Source organism: Chamaea fasciata, unplaced genomic scaffold (genome assembly GCF_029207755.1).
Source record: "Chamaea fasciata isolate MVZ Bird 193981 ecotype frontalis unplaced genomic scaffold, bChaFas1.0.hap1 SCAF_13, whole genome shotgun sequence".
Lineage (NCBI taxonomy): Eukaryota > Metazoa > Chordata > Aves > Passeriformes > Sylviidae > Chamaea > Chamaea fasciata.
In genome coordinates, this window is record NW_027094098.1 from 10,152,172 (window position 1) to 10,161,466 (window position 9,295).

The following is a 9,295-nucleotide window of genomic DNA, read 5'->3' on the forward strand; positions in this document are numbered from 1 at the left end:
TTTGTTTTAGTTTGCTTGTATTGCTGTTAATTGCATGTCTGAGGATCCTGTTCTGCAAAAGGGTTTTGTTCTTGGAGGTTGTGATCTTCAGGAAGGACCCTCTGAAAATGCTTATTCTTTTGCCTCTTAGTCCACCACTATCATAAAAGAAGATTGTTTCTTTTGGATCCCATTCCACCAGATATTGTGATTTTCGTTTTTGTTCTTGCATTCATAAGAAGTGTCATCATTTGGACAGAAGGATAAAGAGGTTAGGAACCTCTCCATTGGAGGAGAATATGGAAAAGCTCAGAACTGTAAAAATACATAATCTCCATTGATTCTCTCTCTCTCTCCAAATGAGGTCATCAGCATACAAAGAGCACTACATATTTAAAGTCTTTGGGTATGTGTCATCAATACCCTTATCAGAAGGATGGATTGTTCCTTCTTGCTTAGCCAAGTCATGATTTCTGGCACTGAGAGCTACTTCCATTCCTGTCCCAAAGACCCCAGCATATGGGACCATTAATGGTTTATCCAAGGAGAGTTGCAGAAGGATCAAACCAGACAAATGGGAGCATGAGGTGGAACCCCACATACAGGAACAGCAGTTTCCTGGTTGGTTGTCGACTCCCCTCCCTTCCTACCATAAATCTCAGTATCTGCAGCAGGGAAAGCAGCTGCATAAAAGATTTGCTGAGCCATCCACTCATTAAAGTGTTTCACTGGTAAAGAAATACTTTCTCTCACTGTTGCATATTTACAGTTTGGAGATTGCTTGTTAGGACAATCTGAGGTTGTATTTTTTAGCTGCTTTCAGATGTCAGGAGGAGACACTTTGTTAATAACCCACAGTTCCTTTCCATGAACTCTAGTGCCCAGACTTGGGAGACAGCTGGCAGCCCCTCTCCTCATAAACAAAAACACAGCCTAGGAAATATGGGACCAGGTCTGTGTAAAATCACCTCCCTTTGATAGGATTAATTGCAGAAATGCCACCAACTTGTCGTTAAATCCAACAAATGCATTTGGAGCAAGGAATAAATCGTGCAGGGAGGCAGTGGCTCATTTGGACAAACGCGCCCCGCTGAGACCTTTCATCACAGCACTGCTCCATTGAGTAGTCCGTCACTTTTGCTTCTTTTCCCCATTAATGCAGTGGCTGTGGTCAGAAAGGTGCCAGCTTTGAAACAACGGCCTCAAAATCAGCCTGGGAATAAAAGTGATACCTTCCCCCCGCCCTGCACTATCAGCAGCCTGTCTGTCTGCTCTCGCAGAGCTGCTATCTGCTCCCTGCACGCTGCTCCCGTGTTCTATCTGCTCCCTCCGCTGATAAGACCCCGTTCATCCATTGTCAGCCCTGCTGAGCCAATCTAGCTGCATTCGAGCGAGCTGGATTTTGTTCTGCATCACGTATCAATGACAACTTCCAGCGAAGGCCTTGCTTTTAAAACCTGGCTGGTGAGGGTGCACGGAGCTCGAAGAGCAAAGCAGATCTTTAAACACAAAGGGAATTCAAAGCGGCTTAACAAGGGGCTTTGAAAATAGAGGAAATGTGTTGCGGAAGCCATCAGGAGAGACTAGATAAACACGGGACACCAGGATAGCCGCGGGCAGAGTGCTGTACTGTGCCACACCTGGAACAGGAGTGTTGGTGGGCAGGGAACACGGCAGTGTGCCTGCTATAAAAGCAGAAAAGGGATGATTTGTGATTAAGGCACAGCAGTGACACTGAGTGGCTGGAGACTGTCGCAAGCGATCTGAGCTCCGGGCTCCCTCTCCTGCAGTGCTCGCCAGTGGTCTTGGGAGAGGAGGCTCTGCAAAGGCATGTCAAAAGCAGTCAGGAAGGCAGGGGAATCGACAGGGTCCCACACCTAGACCTCTGTGCCCTCTGGAACCTCCCACTGTGATGTGGCACTCACTGGGGTAGGAGCAGAAGGCACTTGCCTGTTGAGTTCTAAGCAGGGCTGTGTTGCAGCCAAGAGCTACTGAGTCATTTGAATAATAAATAAAATGTAGCCTTCAACTACGCTTTTATTAACTGGACGACACATTTTAATATCAAATTACTTTGATACTCTTGACTCAGAAGACTTGGAAGTGTCAAGATGCAGGGGAAAAGCCAATTGCATAGATGCTTTGCTGAGTATGAAACTGCTCAAGTTCTAGTTTGTGTGTATTTCACCTTTAATGTACCTGACATTTTATGAGTCAAGACTGATGGGAAATGTGAAGGTTGTCTTTCAGGAACACCTTACTCCTCGTCTCTGCCTGCCAAGATGTCACCTCCTTGCTCTTTGCTCTCTGCTCTCTTAGGCTGCCACGGTTTTCCCCACCCCTTTTAACTTTCCCTACTCAAAAGATTAACCCTACAGTCTCACACTGGAGAACTTACTTCAGCTGCAGAGAAACAGCAGTACAAGACAGATAAGAAAGTAATTGTACCCTGAGGAAGCACGAGAAGTGTCTGCATCGTATACACTTGCTTTACAAAACAGCAGCTACTTATGCAAAGCAAGTGGCCTTTTAAAACCAAGACAGGGTACATGGAAAAGCCGTCATGGCAGATGCCTCATTAGACCTCTATCATGGCTATTTGGAGCAGTTTCTGTCCTATCCTTATTTTAGTTTTCCACTATGAGAGGTGGTGTGTCTTACTGTTTACCTGCACTGTGTTGTTGCCATAATCCTGGGTCAGGGCAGACAGATTGTGAAAATCCAGCGTGAGAATCCTGAGGGGAAGGGATGGGAAAGGAGAGCTGAGTGAAGCATCTTTGTGTGAGGAATTGGTGCCAGATCCAAAGTGGGATTTAGACCTGATCTAGGCTTTTTTCCCCCAGGACATCTCCTAGTGCTGCCCAGAAGAATCTCACGCTTTGTTTCTGTTTCCAAGGTTCTTAATATGGAAGCCTTCAAACTAAATATCACAAAAAAGTGGCTTTTTAGGCACTCCTAGAGATCAGAAGTGCCCAGGCAGCAGCTTGTGTTGGTGTCCTTCAGCCTTACTGTGGAAGGGCTGTGATAGTGCAGAGAAAGATTGTGGATATGCAGAAAAAAGATCAGATGATGCCATGGAAGAAAATCTATTGAACTTTATTAACCACAGAGAGCCATTATTTCAGGTGGGCAATACCTGACCTGAGGTCTGGGGGAGCAGATAGCGTACCCAGAAAAGCAGACTCAGTATCCTCACCCTTTCCATGCCCTTTCCTTGCTGCTTTCAGCAGTGGGGCAGCAGGCTGGATGGATGCTTGGCTTTGTTCACTGTGAAGCTCTCTTCTTTGAACCTCAAAGGTAAAAATAGCCAGAGATCTCTGACTCGGTTCATACAAGTGTCTTTGAGATGGGAAAAGCTTTCAATTGCTTCCAGCCCAGGGCCAGAGCAGTACCAGTGACCATGAAGTAGAAGGCTCCACATCCCGTATTAACCAGTCACTGCAGTCTTGTTCTCTCCTCTTTTCCTTGCCTCGACTTTGGTTTTTTTTTAGCCTCTAATGAAGCACAAGTATCCGGAAGGAAGGCATGCCAGGGGTGACGGGGAAATGTCCTTCTGATCTCTCCTCTTGAAGGAAGATTTGGAACATTTTAATAAAGTGAATTAAGAACTTGGACACAAAAAGTAACCTGTTTCTCGGTGACTGGTGCTTTAATCTTCTCCCTGAGCAGCTGATAAAGGCTTTCCTTAAAGAAACCTCCGGAACACAAAAGGGAAAATAAAAGAATGGGAGAATAGACTGAGAAGTGCAAGATGTTTAAAGGCACCCCCAAAAATGAAGCTGCTTGGGTGTTAATTGTATTCTCTTTTCCCAGAGCCTGTTTCTCTCTTTTGTTTCTGATTTTGGATCAATGCTAGAGGCTGCAAAGCTAAACCAAGGAAGGAAAAAGCCTTTGATTAGACAATCTGAGTGGTAAAAAAGGTATTGAACAGAAAGTGCAGTCAACGAGCTACTCAATACAACAATTAGAAGGTGAAACTTTTTCTTTTCCTTTCGTAGCAAGAAACACCTCTGCTCTGCTAGAAGGAGGTGGGTGGAAGGAATTCTCCCCATTCTGGTTCCCAATTGTCTCCTGGACCTATTCCATCTCAAAGAAATATATGACCTATAAAACTGGCCCATTTTCATATCACCCAATGCAGTCTATAAAACTATCTGGCATTTAAAGGGACTGTCGTGGTGTTTACAGTGGCAAGATTACTGTTGCAATAAATTAGTAAAGGTATGTAGAAAAAATGTTGTCTCTACAAGTATTCCTGGAATATTTCTAATTATAGAATCTTTCCAACACTGCTGGCTACATGAATAGTTACACAGCTGTAGTTTTGTCCAGACAGGGAACTGTACTGTTCCATGGAAATTACACGTGAATAAAATCTGGGAAAGTTGAGTGGATTGGTCTGACACACTAAAACAGTAATTAATGGATTTTTTTTCCTCTCCTACTATAAACCTGGATATCTTAAAGGATAATGTCCTTCCCCAAAGCATTTTGAAGCATGGGAGGATCTCAGGGTGCTGCAGTTAGCTCAACATGTGTTATCTTGAATTCCTTCAAGCAGGTCCCTGGGAGTGGCACTTGGAAGAAGGTGCAGTTAAGCACCGTGTGGGTCTTTGCAACACCACAACTTTCTCCAGGGCCTGCAGCATTCAGAGCACTGTCAGTCTCTCGGGCTATGTTTTGAGTTGAATTTGGTTCAAGAACCTGGTGTCTCCTTCAGCCTGGATTGCATCTACCCCAGCCCAAGGCAGACCCTGAGCTGCCTTTGTTGTTGTTGTGCCAGGGACAAAGGTTGTAATCAGAGGCTATCTCAGAACATGGGCAAGCAGAAGGAATCTGTGATTCAACTCTTCCACCCATCAGGCAGCCTCAGATATCAAAGCCACACAAGTCCCAGGGGAGCCTTATTTATTCCTGATGCTTCAGTTTAAGCTTGTCTTTGAAGCCTAGATCTCACAGCAGAAGAGGAACTGAAGAGCTCCTGCCTCTTTCTCCCTCACAGTTTCAGACACATCTACAGCAATTTTTAGCCACAGACCATACCAGCCAAATAAAAGTTGGGTTCACATTGCAGCAGCAGCCAGTGCTGTAAGATCGAATCTCTCATTTTTGCCCCCTCACCTCTGAGAGGTTGCAGCCATTCCCTCCAGTCCCTGAGACAGTTTTACTATCTGGTTTTCCCTCCAAGCATCGGCTGCCCACAAACAGCTGGGGCAGGAAGGGTTAACCTCCAATTCCCTCACTCCTGACCACACAAAAGTTACAAATCCTCCTCTACGCTGCTGCTGCTCTTGATCTGCAGTGTAAAGGGAGAAAAAAACCAACCCAAACAAACCAGAGATTAAAAACCAGGTAGGTTTTATAGATCAGCTGCAAAAGGAAAAGCAGATAGAGCAGAGGGGCTGGGAGGGAGCAGCCCTCAGCTGGCACTACATAGGCTTTGATGTTCGCCTCTTGTACTACATCCTTTACCATCCCATAAACATGGCTAAGCCCTAGCATCATCTGGTACCATCCTTACACCTCACAGAGCTCGGTGCCTCCTTCCTGGCAAGTGCCAGATCTTCCTCTGCCACCCGTGTACTACCTCCTGTCCCACTGAGAGCTTTATGGGGCAACCACCAGCCCCACTGCCAAATAACACCTTCCTCACACAGCTCCTTTGGTGCTCTCTTTACAACCACAGATTCACAAAATACTAATTTTTCTTATGCTTTTTCCTCCTTTCTACACATCCTGTCCCTCCCCATCTGCTAATATCCTGTCTCTCCCCATCGTGCTTTCTATGCACTGTTGCTCCCCATATTGTCTTTTTCTTTGGGTCCTATTTTTTCTGATTAGCAAAAAAAATAGAATGAGTCCAGGAGCTTCGTGATTTTTGTTTTCAAGCACACATTTTGTTTTGATAAACTGCATTGTTTTGTCTATAGAAAAGTATTAACTGCTTACATCTATTTTCTCAAAGACCGCACATGAATATTAAAACGGATTTATTCCTACAATGGCTTCGGGCAGTTGAGTAATCCATTATAGGCTGTCATATCACACTGTGGTAATGTGAAAAGCTGGGAGTCCCTCCAATAATATTTATTAGCAATACAGGCATATTTTCACTTTATTCTGCCCCCCCCCTCCTGTGATAAGTTCACGTATAAAAATATTCATTAGTTTCTTTAAGCTGTTTCTTGATTTTAATTACGATGGTGATAATGATGATTTAAAACAATAAGTGAATTTCACGCAAATGATACTGACCTGATTTACTGCATTTATTTTAGTATGTACCAGAATGCTCAATTTAAGGCCCACAGGCCACCTGGATGGTTCATTTGGCTGGTATTTCCCTCCCTCCCCAGGGTTTCCTGTGGCCGTGCAATGGAGAAACCCACAAGAGTGGGCTGTAGGGCTGTAGAACCCACATCTGCTTTGGGCATAGGGCAAAGGGGGCTAGGAGGATGGGGAAAGGCTTTTATCCTTCCCCTTGCAATGCCGAAGCTGTGCAACAGCAATGGGTGAGAGCAGGGTCCTCACATGAGGCTCTAACCTTGCCTTCTGCCTCCTGTCCTCATATATGAGCTGCTCTGCTGTCATTTTATTTGCCTTTTGCTTGACTTCTTCCACACGAGATTTCAACCTTTCTCCTACCTCCCCCGTCTGAGTCTGAGCTTTGCCTTGCTGCAATTCTTTGGTGGCAGCACCTGGTCTTCAGCTATAAGCCAGAGCTAGAGCTCAGCAGTGGTGTCTGTACTGCAGAAACTCTGTTGTGTTATTCCAGGCTGACTCCCCAGGAAGGTGCTAAGCCATGAGGATGGGCTCCCTGAACTGCTTTGTTATTTCTCTGTGGGGCCAGCTGAGAGTCCAGAGAGCACAGCAACTGCAGTGACACAGACTTCCTTTCCACTGGGACCCAAGCCAAGACTGGTTCCTTTTTTCACTGAGGCTGAGTTGCTGCCAGAGGCTAATGAATGGTGGTCAACAGTGAACTGACCTTCCTCTGAACTCATGATCCCAAGGTGAACAGCTCCATTTATCCAGAGCCCACTACTGCCAATCAACTCTTCTACATTCACCTTCAATTGGATCTGATGAGGAGGGCAAACTGTGAGTGGTTTTGCTGATCTTGGATGGATGCAGCACACAGACAAAACACTTGCCTCCATCCCTTGCTCCTTCTGATTATATATATGACCCAAGCAGAGCATGACCTGCTAACAAACACATCCTGGAGACAGAGAATATGAGAAGTCCACATCATCCTATATGACAGTCTGCTGTTACATTGGACTAGGTGTCATGACCTTGGAAGCAGTCCGTGGGGAAAATGGATTTTCTCCAGAAAATTCCATCTTGGTTGAACTGTGCTGTGAGGCTGAGACAGTGGGGTAATCCATAGCAATTTTGATGAGTGAGGAACAGTAATGGGGTTGTGAAAAATGTTCATTACTCCCCATGGCTTTGCAACACCGTCAGTGTCATTTTTTACTGGGCATGTGTGTGGAGAGTGGCTCAAGAATGGTGGGGTAGGAGTGGAAAAGGCTTTGGAGCACCACTCTTGGCCTCTGTCTTGCCCTTACTCCAACATTCTGCTGTAGTTCATTACTGTGTCTCCTGTCCCCTCAGTTGTCACTGTCTGTTATGTGGATAAAAACTGCTTTGAGATTTTGCCAGAGCAAGTCACCTTGTGTTTGCACATGGCCACATGTGGGACCAACAACTGCAAGTGGAGCTGGGCTTGTGTATGGATGCAGATGGTCCATGGTGTGAGCGGGAGGATGGGAGTGTGCACTAAAAACACAGGGCTCACCTCCATGGCCCCTTTGCAATTCATTCTGCAGCCAGAGCTCCCAGGCCTACACTTGTGACATAATGATTGTCTCCACAGCAACCAATTACAATGATAAAAATAAACACTCTACGATATTATTCAATGCAGAGAGGAGAGATGGAAAGTGGTGAACAACAGGTTGGGGCTTGGGGGAATGAAATAGTTGTGTAGATAGTCAAAGATAACTCTAAGTGGTCATGAACGTACAAGTGACCCTACATTATACGCAAACAAATGGTATTTTCAAGATCCTTGTTTCTTACTAGCAATAATTAAGAAGAGCTCCCATTCAGTCTCCAGTTAGTTCTCCTGAGGAAGCACCTTATGGCCCAAGTAGCAGTGTTCAAACTTGGACATCAAACCCAGGTTTCTCTTTTCTCGATGGGCTGATGGCAAAATCTGCCTGAAACTGGTGGACAAGATGTCTGTTCTTCTGTCTTTTGGGAAGATTTTCTTAATAAGAATGCCCTGGCTTTGGATGAGTGTCTTTGGCTCAACATTGAAGTTTGATCACCTTACACAGACCAAGTGGTTTGGAAAGGAGTTGTCTTTGTTCCTCAGTTTATCTTTGAACATTTATATATTGCTCTGTGGTTTGAAGGGGGTGTTGCAAAGGGGCTTTTCTATGGACATTCTGAGGATAAGGGTCATGGAGTCCCTGAAAGTGTCCTCACTCCACACAGGGGATGCAGAAGGGAAGTGGAAACCTTCCTTGGATCCTGATTCTTCCATGTGAAGTGAAATTCTGCATCCCTTGTGTCCCTGATCTCAGCATCCTCTGTTTGCTCTTTGCTCATCGCATTGGTCTCCAGCCCCTGCCAGGTGAAGCCTCTTCATCTTGGTTTGCTGGTGGTGGCTGGCAAACCTGCCTGTCCCTGCATCCCTGCCTGCCACTGAGTGGCTGCTGGAATCTCACTGGAATTAATATGTGACACCACATCTCTTCTCCTTGGATGGTTGCAGAGGACTTCAGTCTCCTGCCCTATGTGCAAAACCTGGCACAGATTTTTTTGGCTCCCCTCCCTCCCCCAGCATGGTGCTCACTGAACTTCCCACAACTCCCAGACTGGGCTGGAAGCTGTGTTTTTCCTTCCTGTGATAATGATGAAATCCCACCATGAGCTGGGCATACCAGTTCAGTTGTTTGCTCAGCTTTAGTTGGCTTGATCTCAACAGTGGGGGACCTTTTGCCCAAGACCTCAAGAACACTTTGAAATCTGAGTTTAGGGACCCTCATGCTGCTGTGGATGGCATTCTGGGCACATTATAAATCACAAGGGCAGTAACCAAGTGAGAGAGATCTTCCCCCAGCCAGCTGCAAAGGACTCATTAGCCAGCAGCTATTTTGGCAGTGGCACTGCAGCAACTTTCAGTCGGAACAGGCTGATTTGTGGCGGCTCCCTCCTCACACTGAGACTGCACTGATGAGGAATATAAATACTGCTAATCCTCTGCATTAATACCAGCAGCTTTGATCATCTTTCCCCATTA